The following is a 10,498-nucleotide window of genomic DNA, read 5'->3' as shown; positions in this document are numbered from 1 at the left end:
AAGCCTACCTCTCCACTAGCAGCAGAAAGATGCCCTGAAACCCCCTACTCCCACCGAGCCGCCCCGCTGCTCTAGAGAACCACCACCCGGACTCTACCAAGGTATCGCAGAAAGGGGGGGGGCGAAGGGGCAGAAACACTTTCCGCGGAGGCAGCCCCAGCTCCGTTCCGAAGGGGGTAGTTGCGGGGTGGGCCGCACCTTCCTTCCCCCACCCCATGGGAGAGAAGAGAATGGTAGAGTCTGAATTTAAATGAAACGGTCCTTGGAGCTAGGTTCCCCGCCCCCAGTCTCTGCGCCGGCAACAGGTGGGGCGTATGGGCGGGCCCGCCCCGCCCGGCCGGAGGGAGACTCGCCGCGGCAGAGATTTGGGGCAGGCGGGGTGAAGGCTGCTCTCAGGCCGCTGCTGCCGGTGCGTGGGGAGCGCGGCGCGGCGCGGCGGGTAAGGGAGCGAGGCGGGCGCGAGCCCCAAGGGGAGCCGGGCGCATCTCCCGCTCCTGTCCCCGGCCGGCTGTAACTGCCGGGTCTCCCCTCGCCCGTTGTGGGGGTAGCGGGACTGTTACTCCGCGGCCCCCTGCCCGGGTAGGGGGGCACCCGCTGTGCCGTGGGCACCTGCCACAGGTGCTGCCCGGGGACCCTGCGCCCGCTCGCCCTGGGCGGCACGGGGGGGTCAGTCGGGGCCCTGCTCCTGCGGGTCGGAGTTTCCGTAACCCCTGTTTCAGCGGCCTGGCTGCCGCGGCGAGGGGCCCCTCTGCGGCTTGAGGGCGCGCCCCTGGCTGCCGGTGGCGTTCCGCCGTCAGGCGGGGTAGTGTCTACGCTCGCCCCCAAGCCCCTGCAGGGAGTGCGGTGTCCCTCTGCTGCTGCTGGGCCAAGCAGATGCCCCCGTGGAGCTGAGCGTTCCCCGCTCGGACCCCAGGAGATGGCGCTGCACAGGGGCCCGCTCGCCAGTTGTCATAGCATCTTCCAGGCGAGCCCGGGGACGCGAGCAGGGGAAATCCTGGGTCGGGGTGGGGTTGTAAGCAGCGTTGTAATGGTGACACTGGGAATTCCGCCTGTTCTTTATAGTGTCTCCCTTTCCATCTGTGCTCTGTCTTCTGACGTGCTTCACTCATTGTAGCCTCCAGCCTATGTCTTCCTTGGGCTTGTCTTCACTGGGGGGTTCCAGAGAAATCTTTCACTGTTGCCTAGAAATGGTGGGAGTGCTAACTGGCTACATCTGACACTTTTTGCACCCTGTTGTATGTACCTGCTTTGAGCAAGGTCAGACAGCACAGTGGTGGTAAGGCTAGTACTGGTGGACCTGTGCTCAAGATCCTCAGTACTAATGTAGCTTAACAGAGCTGCATACAAAATACTTTTCTTGGATTTGTTACATAAATGTGTTAACTAATGCTTGTACTATGCTTTCGATTGTTATTAAATAACATATATAACTGGTAATAAAGTGACTTCTATAAGCACGCTTGAAAATTCATTCTGGTTCAAGAGTTCACTAGTTTCAGCAATACTCCCTATAATTAAGGGGGAGGACCTCTTGAACAGGTGACCTCTCTAGAATTTGTATTTCCCTCTTTAAATGTAGGGAATGTTGCTGGAACCTGATGTCTCTAAAACTGGAATGGATTTCTTAAGTATGCCTAAACTTTGAGCTGTGACTTTTGTGGGCTACAACTTATTGTACTAATCTTTTTCTTCTTTTCCTGTACACAGATGAGTAAAACTGGGAAACGAGAAATTATACTATCAGAAACTTTATCTTCTGTATTCACAGCTGATAAAAAGTGGATATAATTTTGTTTTTAAAAAATCAGTGGGTATATCTGTGTACTATCTTTTGCATTCCTGATTATAAGATTAACATGTAAAAAAGCTATAGTATGTTGACTATGACAAAGTCTAATAATTGGTAATTGTGATAACTGTATTGCTTGTACTGTGCAGTCTGCTGGAGAATATAGCAGTACTTACTAGGTAACTTGTTCTCCTGAACTCCTAGTAAAAGCATAGCTTTATGAGTAATGGCGCTAAACTTTGTTATACCAGTCAGCCAATACAGCATCTGTAAATGCTGCTTTTTCCTGTATGGTATAACTGGAGATGCAGTAGGGTAAAGACAAGTACAGTACTTGATGAAATGTTTAGCACTCAGAATAAGTGTGACTAATAAGAGACTTAGTATAAAGTAGTAATGGATTGCTGATTTGTTTATATTATGGAACAAAAGACATCCATTTTATGATATGGAGAAGTGTATTCAGTCAAGCCAAATCCTTCAAAATGCTGAGTGTTGTTCATGCTATTTTGAATATCTTCAACACCCACTGAAGTCATATAAGCTTTCTGAAACCTGTGTTTCTTCAAGTGATTGTCCACATGGATTCCACTCTTGGTGTGCATGTGCCCCATGTGCATAAGATCTGATTCTTTTTGGCTAGCAATATCTGCTGGGGTTGCGCCTGTGCCTAAGATGTCTTGGTGCCCATCTTCACCACCTACCCGAGAACATAAAGGGCACAGCGGGCCCAACCGTCATTTGGTTCCTTTTTGCCATGTATGGGATAGAACCCATTTAGTGTCTGCTTACTCTAAATGCTGTGAGATTTCTTGGTTAGCATAGTATCCCTTTGTATTTACCCTCACTGGCACATACAAAGATAATAAATTATGGGATACCCCTGGTACTAGAACCCTAGCTGCTAGTCAGAAACAAAGTCTTTGGGATTTAAAACTTAACACTTTTGCAAGGTGGCTGTCCCACACAATGATGGGTTCAAGGTGCCTCTATTCCTTTGGTGAGGGATACATTCCTAACAGATACTTGACAGATCTGTTGATCTGTTGCTGTTTCTCCAAGAGGACACAGAAGGAGAGAGGCAGGCCTGCCTTCAATTTTTTCGTCTGGAGTGCTTGATGAGAGCCTCCTGGGGGGTGTGGGGGAAGGGAAGGAGGAAGATTCCCACTAGGCCTGAACAGTCTTCTTTGGCTAATGCTCCTGTGAATTGTGAGGTACTGGGCTCACTCATCCTTGAGAAGATGGAACCCTTCAGATACTGAGACTAGGAGAGCAGCCAGACCTCTTCCACCCAGTTGTCAGAAAGGGGTAAGAAGGAACATTTTTCCCGAAGAGCACAGATATAGGACACCCTCTCTGGTTCTGACTAGACAGACACAGAAAGCTCACCAATAGTTGTTACTTGTGCTGTTCAGATAGACCAGATCTGGGCCACAAACCATTTTTTTAGCTGATGTCTTGGCACTGGCTGGTGTTCAGGTACCCACAGTATTCCCTGAAACTTGAGTCTTCACTTCTCTTGGTACTGATTCCTTGGGGCTGATATTGATATGGACACATTTGGAATGGATAACCTTGGTGCCCTTGACACTGTCTATCTCCACAATGCAGATGTTTCTGGGACAGATTTTCTTGGTATCCAAGATGTCCTGTGTATTGATTATTTCACGATCACACAACTGGAGACATTTTTTTCCCTTGGTACCACTCACTAATACTGGTGATGAGCTTTCCTGCTCAGGTTATGGGAGAATTTAAGAGAACCATACAGCACTCTAGATGGGGTAGCTCCTCTCTTTTGTTTTTGTTTTTTTTTCCAGGAAGGTTTTTCCTCAGTCTCCAGATGCACATTTTGAATTATCAAGTACTTCTATCAAAATATAACTATCCAAAGGGGGACAGGGTGTCACAATTCATGGAGAAGTGACCACAAAATGAAAGGGAAGGACTAAGGTCTCTGGCATCTGAAGGGTTGTTAGTGTCCCAAACATTTGTGCAGGCTGCTTTAGACACCTGCTATGGCAGCATATGCAGTGGCCACTTTCACTGTGATGTGGACTTCATGGCGCCCATTTTCGAGAATACTAAAGGGGGTCCAAATGCCTTTTGGTTTCTCCCTGGCACTGAGTATTCACCAGAGGTGCCAACTCCACTGGCAGCCCCCCTATCAGAACCTCCCCCCCAGTGCTTTCTTCCCACTGGTGGGCTGCGCCAAGCCAATCAGCACCTTCCCTCTTTCACCATACCTCCCACCCGCTGCAGTCAGCAGTTTCATGACATGTGGGAGGCTTTGGAGAGAAAGGGGAGGAGTTAGGACATGGCACACTTGTGGGAGGAAGTGGGGTGGGAAGAGGTGGGGTGGGGCCTGGGTCAGAGCCAGGGGTCAAGCTCCCCCCCCTTCCCGGCACTTTGGAAAGTTGGTGCCTGTGGTATTCACCAAGCATTTAGTGGTCATCAAAGCCCATTTAGCAAGACACAATATTCAGTTATATCTATACATTGATGACTGGCTGATCTGGTGAATATCTTCCAAAAAGGCAACACTCAATTCATGAGATCTGACAGCTCTGTACCACTCTGAGGCTCAGGATCATCAGAGAGAAATCTACACTTTTATTGACTCAAAGTATATAATTCATAGGTGCTGTGTTAGAGTTGAGGTCAGCAGGAGCATATATATCATTGGGGGACGGGTTCCAAATCATAGTCGATAGTAAGTCTCTTTGATGATCCGCAAGCTCAACCTGAGATGTCTGTAAGAGCATGTCTGAGATTTGTAGGTTGTGTTCTTCTGCACCAATGTTGCACAGCATGGCAGGCTTCTAGACTTCACCTATACTCTATACAAAGTGGTTGCAATCAGTATACAGTAACTCCTCACTTAATGTCATCGCGGTTAATGTTTCACTGTTACATCGCTGATCAATTAGAGAACATGCTCGTTTAAAGTTGTGTGATGCTCCCTGATAACGTTGTTTGGCAGTTGCCTGCTTTGCCCACAGATTGCAGAAAGAGCCACTGTTGGAGCTAGCTGGTGTGGGCTTGGAACCAGGGTGGACCAGCCCCCAATCAACTCCCCTAAGTTCCCTGTGTGGAAGTCGCCCAGCAGGCTATCAATTGCCGGGCAGTTCAGCTGTTCCTCCCCACACTGCCATGTGCTGCTTCTGCCCTCTGCCTTGGAGCTGCTCCCAGGAGCCTCCTGCTTGTTGTTCAGGGGGTGGGGGGGAAGAGGGGTGCTGATGTCAGGGGGTCCCCCTCCCCCACTTCTGCTCACTGCTCCTGTACCCCATCTCCACAGCGGGGGTGGGTGGGGGGTGGGCTGGACAGGGCTCAGGATGGAGGGAGCTTGCTGGCAGCAGCTGCTGTTTCAACTTGCTGTTCTTAAAAAGGCTGTGTAATTAAAGGGGATATATGCATCTCTCTCTCTCTCTCTCTCTCCTCTCTCACACACACATACACCTCCCCCTTCCTCCTGACAGGGGTTAATCATCACATTCAGTTTCCACAGGGAATATTTGTAGCCACTGCCATGCTGTCTCTCCTCCCTCCATTCGTGCTGCCTTGTAGAGTGTGAGGCTACATTAACAACAATGTCTTAACCCTTGACGGCTCAGCCAAGTGCTAGTTCAGCATTTAGCAGTAAGGCATTCCCTGGGAAATATTCCACCCCCTGACTCCACCATCTCAACCAAGCTTCACAATCATCATTGCTGTGTGCTGTATTAAATTGTTTGTTTAAAACTTAAAAAAATTCCCTGGAACCTAACTCCCCCTATTTACATTAATTCTTATGGGGTAATTGGATTAGTTTAATATCGTGTCACTTAAAGTAGCATTTTTCAGGAACATAACTACAACATTAAGCATGGAGTTACTGTATCTACCAAGCAAATACCATGTGGACATGAAAGTGAAGGTCCCATGAAAATCCTGTTAGATTGTTGCCCATGTGAAAGTGTTCTTTCACCAGAATACCTCTTTGCTGCACCACTTCCTGCCAAAATGTTGGTAAAGATCAGCTCCCCATTTAGGAGAAGCAGCACTTTTTACCATTTTCCAACACAAGGTCTCTGACTCTTCCCTCCCCACCCAAGCTCAACTTCACATAAATAGCTGAGTCCTATGTCATCTAGCATGCATGGCATTCCTCCCCTTGTTGCAGGGATCCGTGAGCCAAGTGATAGCAGAAAACATCACAGCTATGCATTATGTCAACAGAAAGAGGAGCATAGTCATCACTGCTGTGCTGAGAAGCTGTTTGTCTCTAGGATTGGTGCAGTTATCAGATCACACTAGTCGCTATGCGTCTTCCAGGGTTTTAAAATTCTCTCCCGTCAACTTAACAGGCATGAGTGGACAATGAAAGACTCAGTCTTGAAGATTGTTTTTTCCCCACAGATGAGGATAATAAATGTCCTGTGTTTAGCTTCAGAGAGGGGTTTGGGCCTAGGCACCCTGTCAGATGCTGTCCTCATTTTATGCAGACTGGGGCTCATGTGCCTACTTGCCAGTCCTGTTAGTACCAAGGGCATGGGTGCTTGGTGACCTGGCCATTGGGTGAGGCTGGCCATTGGGTGAGGCTAGCCCCTGGCCCCTATCCTTCTGCCCAAGGTCCCACCCTTCCCCCTCTCTTTTCCCACTCCCTCCAGGAGCCCAGAGCACCCCCACTGTGGCCCCCAGCACTGATGTGCCAGGTGACACAGTCCAAGTGCCGGGCAGGCAGTGTGGCCCTAGTGCCGGCCACCCCGAGTCCATGCAGCAGGCCAGCCAGCTCCAGCCCCAGCTGGCCAGGGCAGAGCACTGGGAACTGCAGGAGGGGACTTGGTGGTGGAGTATCGGTGGGGCCACACCAGGGTGTTTAGGTAGGCACAGCCTCCCCCAGCCTATGATACCCATCACCCATGACCAAGGGCTTTCAGTCAAGATTCAGCCTTCATGGTCATAGTAGTCCCAGCCTGGCTCAGACAGCTCTGGTACTCAGACCTAGTGAAGCTATCAGCTTTATTTCCAACCTGTTTTACCAGCTGTGACTTAACAAAATGAAGGTCAGATCTTACACCTGGATCAAGCATCATTCAGCCAGCATCCATGCGATCAGATGTGTTAACTGCCACTGGAAGAAGCTGTTCAGCTGATATCAAGAACATCTTGATACATAATATAAAAAGTTTTTCTGGAAACTTATACAGCAAAATAGAAGAGATTTTCTATTTGGGCACAGTGTCACCTGTCTCCCTTGGAAAAACCCATTTCTGCTGTTCTGAATTACCTGCTAACCATAAAACATTCAGGACTATCCTTCAACTCCTACACCTACCAGTGATATCTGTGCATAATTCTCCAATTGAGGGTCTGGTCATACCATATTTTTCTACTGTATAGTTGCTAAATTCCTCAAAGGTCTCATTTATGTTTTCCCTTATTTTGAGATTCCCTTTCTTCCTAGTATCTCAACATAGTGTTAGCTGGCTTAATGAGACCCCCTTCTGAGCCTTTACACCCACTCTTTTTACCACTTGTCTATGAAGACTGCCTTTTTTAGTAGCTATAACATCAGCTCACAGGATACGGGAAATTTAGGCCCTTATGCTTAGTTGACCTTGGTGTTCCATAAAGAGATGGTGACTGATAGGCCTCACACCAAGTTCCTGGCTATGATTTTTTTTTCTTCTTCAGATTTTCACTTAAATCAATGGGTTCACCCTGAGTTTTCTTTCCTAAGTCACACTCAACCTCTGGCAAAACTAAGCTTCACACAGTTGAGTAAGGGCATGATCTTTTCATTTACAGGAAGAAAAAAAAATTAGAAACCTCTAAGCAGAGAGAGTGACATGTCAAGCAGTATCCTCAGAGGTTATCAAAATGAGTCTCCAGATGTGTAAGAATGTGTTGTGAATTAGCCAGGTCAGATCTACCTAGCCACATTAACTCGTTCCACTAAAGGTAGGCAGCCTCTCTGCCTGTTTGAAGATTGTCCCCTGTTTCTGAAATCTGTAGGGCATCCACATGGAGCTCTGGCCACACCTTTTTAATAGAGGCTTCCAGATTGGATGTCTGTCCCACAATCATTGTTTAAATAGGACTCATAGACCCCACATCCAAGGTACTTGTTAGGCTGTGTCTACACTGCAGCCTATGTTGGCATAACTTATGTGTGAATACCCCCCGCCCCAGCCCTGAGCAACATAAGTTATACCAAACATAAGCACTTGTGTTCTTCTCCCGCTGATATAGCTTCTGCTGTTCCTGGAGATGGGATTTTTTTATGCTGATGGGAGAGCTCTCTCCTGTTGGCATATAGTGTCTTCACCAGATGTGGTGCTGCTGCAGTGCTGTATATAGACATGGCCTTAGTCACTAGGAGTGGAATCCATGATGATGATCTTTCAGACAATAGTTACTTATAGTAACTGTGGTTCTTTGAAATATGTTGTCCACATGGATTCCATGACCTGCCCTCCTTGTCCCTGCTTCTACAGTCCTATAGGGGTGTGCAAGGACACTGAGGTATGTCTATACAGCAGTGTAAGTCTCGGGTTAGTGGTTCCCAAGTCAGCATACCTATGTCAGGGAACTGTGGGCTTGATTGTCTACACTGCCTTTTAACCCTAGGTTAAGGATTTTCAGACTTGTGCTTGAGCCTAGGGCTCTGTTACTTACAGTGCAATGCACAGAGCTGAGTCAAAGTAACCCTATTCCAGAGTGCCTGGTGTTCTTCCCCTTGCCCTCTTCTGCCCTTGTGTCAACACTCTAACCTTATGAATATGTTGCACTGTGGGAAAACATTACTGCCCACACAGTTTCCTAAGCAAAATATCAAATGATAATACTGCTAGACACCATGTTGGGGAGCTACAGAGGTGGCTTTTGTCCAGGAATATAAGCCTCAGTCTTAATGGTACAAGGAGACTTTTATTGGTGAAAGAAATTCATTTCCCCCCAGTAAACTTGAAAATACTTAATTCAGACAAATATAAATATAAGATAGTCCTAGTGTTATAGGAAGTCAGATAATAGGACTAAGAATAACTGTTGGACTAGAGAAATTAACTGAAAAGCAGCCCGTCTCTCTCTATTAAAGTGAATAGGGCTTCTTCTGAGCTCAATTGTGTACAGGAATAAGGGATACCTGGGAGGCTGTGGGGAAGCTTTAAGGCTGGCTCCCACTCACTGCCCTCACAGTGCACACTGCCTGGCTGCCTCTGCACATGCAGCCCCAGGAAGGGTGGGGAGCTCCAGGAGCATGGGCCAGAAAACGGAGCAAGAACAAGTGGTTGCTCTGTAGGGAGGGGAAGCGGCAGAGCTCTTGGCTCAGCACAGCTGGGAGAGGAACAGCTCCCGGCTGCCAGGATGTTGGGGATCGCCTCCCACCTGTCGCTTTGCTCTCTGCTCTGGGCAAGCTCAGCACTCAGTGAAGAGGAGCTGGAGCCAATGCTGTAGGAGGCTGCAGGGAGGTTTTGGGGCTGGCTCCCACTTGCGGCTCAGACAGTGCATGCTACCTGGGTCCCCCTGCGCACGCAGCCCTAGGGAGGGCAGGGGGAGCCAGTGAGCAGAATGGGGATGGAGGGAGTGCCCCTGCAGGGAGGAGGAGAAGCTGGGGTATTGGGGGTCATCTTCCCCCAGCTGTGCTGAGCTGGGAGCGCTACTGCTATCCATACCTGCAGGGCAGTTACTTAATCCCTGCTCCACTTTCTGCCCCCTCCCTGGGGCTGTGTGTGCAGGGGCACCCAAGCAGCATGCACTAAAATCTGTCTGTGCTCTTGTGATCAGGAAGTAGCTCTCTGCAAAAAGCTTCTTCTGATCAGTCTCAATTGAAAACCCTGCAGGCTCTCTGATTGACTACTAAACACTGGTCTGCAAGCATGGTATGAGCTGCTCCCATTTGCAAAGGGGAGGTGTAGCTTCCTGTTGACTGTAGCATAGATTGTTGACATAGGGAGGATTAAGGAAGTTGCCCCCAGAAACTCTGAAATACATATAGAGAACTTCTGGGACCTGAGTCAAGCCAGGGCTGCGTGCACACAAGAAAGCAATAGGGCTCAGACGCTAGGTCCCAGCTTAACAAGGGTTTGGACCCTGCAGGGTCCTGGGACCCTAGATTCGAACCCTAGGTTAACACAATTGCATCCACACACCAAGCAGGGTTAGGCTTGAGCCAAGGCTGGAACCGGGGCTTATATTGCTGTGTAGATGTATCCTTATCGTGCAGGTGTGATCCCTATGGAAGCTGCTAGCTAAAGCAGATCTTGGGTGTGCATGAGTCACAGCTGCACAAGATCCATTTTAGCTACCAGTGTCCATAGGGACCACACCTACTCCCTGAATGCCCTTGCACACCCCTATCCCAGGATGCGAAGGGTGGAGCGGGCCCAGCCATCTCTCAATTCCTTCACCAATACAAATTTCACAGGATTAGGACTCTGTAGAAGCAAGGAATGAGGGTAGATGATGGAATCCACGTGGACAACATATTTCAAAGAACCATGGTTATAAGGTAATTTGTCTGCATTTATATATTTATAAAAGTAACTTGTATTTTAAAAAAATACATGAAATAACATTTTGACTTTCACATTGGATAAAGTTGAGTGTGTCAAAGTTAAGCACAGAATTGGAGCCTAGATCAGAAATTTTTAAGCATTTCCATTAAAAACCATAAAAATGAAGAGAAACACTTTAATGAAACTGAAAACTGATTTTTAACTTAAT

General features: G+C 48.2%; 1 protein-coding gene across 7 annotated transcripts in view; it reads left to right on the top strand.

The window, feature by feature from the left end:
* Positions 1–267: 267 nt before the first annotated feature.
* NSUN7 (NOP2/Sun RNA methyltransferase family member 7) overlaps positions 268–10,498 on the top strand; it is a 62,193-nt gene continuing 51,962 nt past the window's right edge. For 2 of the 7 annotated variants that reach the window (XM_045019835.1, XM_045019841.1), the window contains exon 1: positions 268–409. The gene's annotated coding sequence lies outside the window, so the exon portion shown is untranslated. Of the gene's footprint in view, positions 440–1,707; positions 1,808–7,588; positions 7,733–10,260; positions 10,284–10,498 lie in introns of those variants that run through there. The other 5 variants (XM_045019836.1, XM_045019837.1, XM_045019839.1 and 2 more) reach the window with 5 other exon arrangements.

The sequence above is a fragment of the Mauremys mutica genome, chromosome 5 (assembly GCF_020497125.1).
Source record: "Mauremys mutica isolate MM-2020 ecotype Southern chromosome 5, ASM2049712v1, whole genome shotgun sequence".
NCBI classification, from domain to species: Eukaryota; Metazoa; Chordata; order Testudines; family Geoemydidae; genus Mauremys; species Mauremys mutica.
Note: the sequence above shows the minus strand (reverse complement) of the source record. Positions and strands in the feature narration are given on the sequence as shown.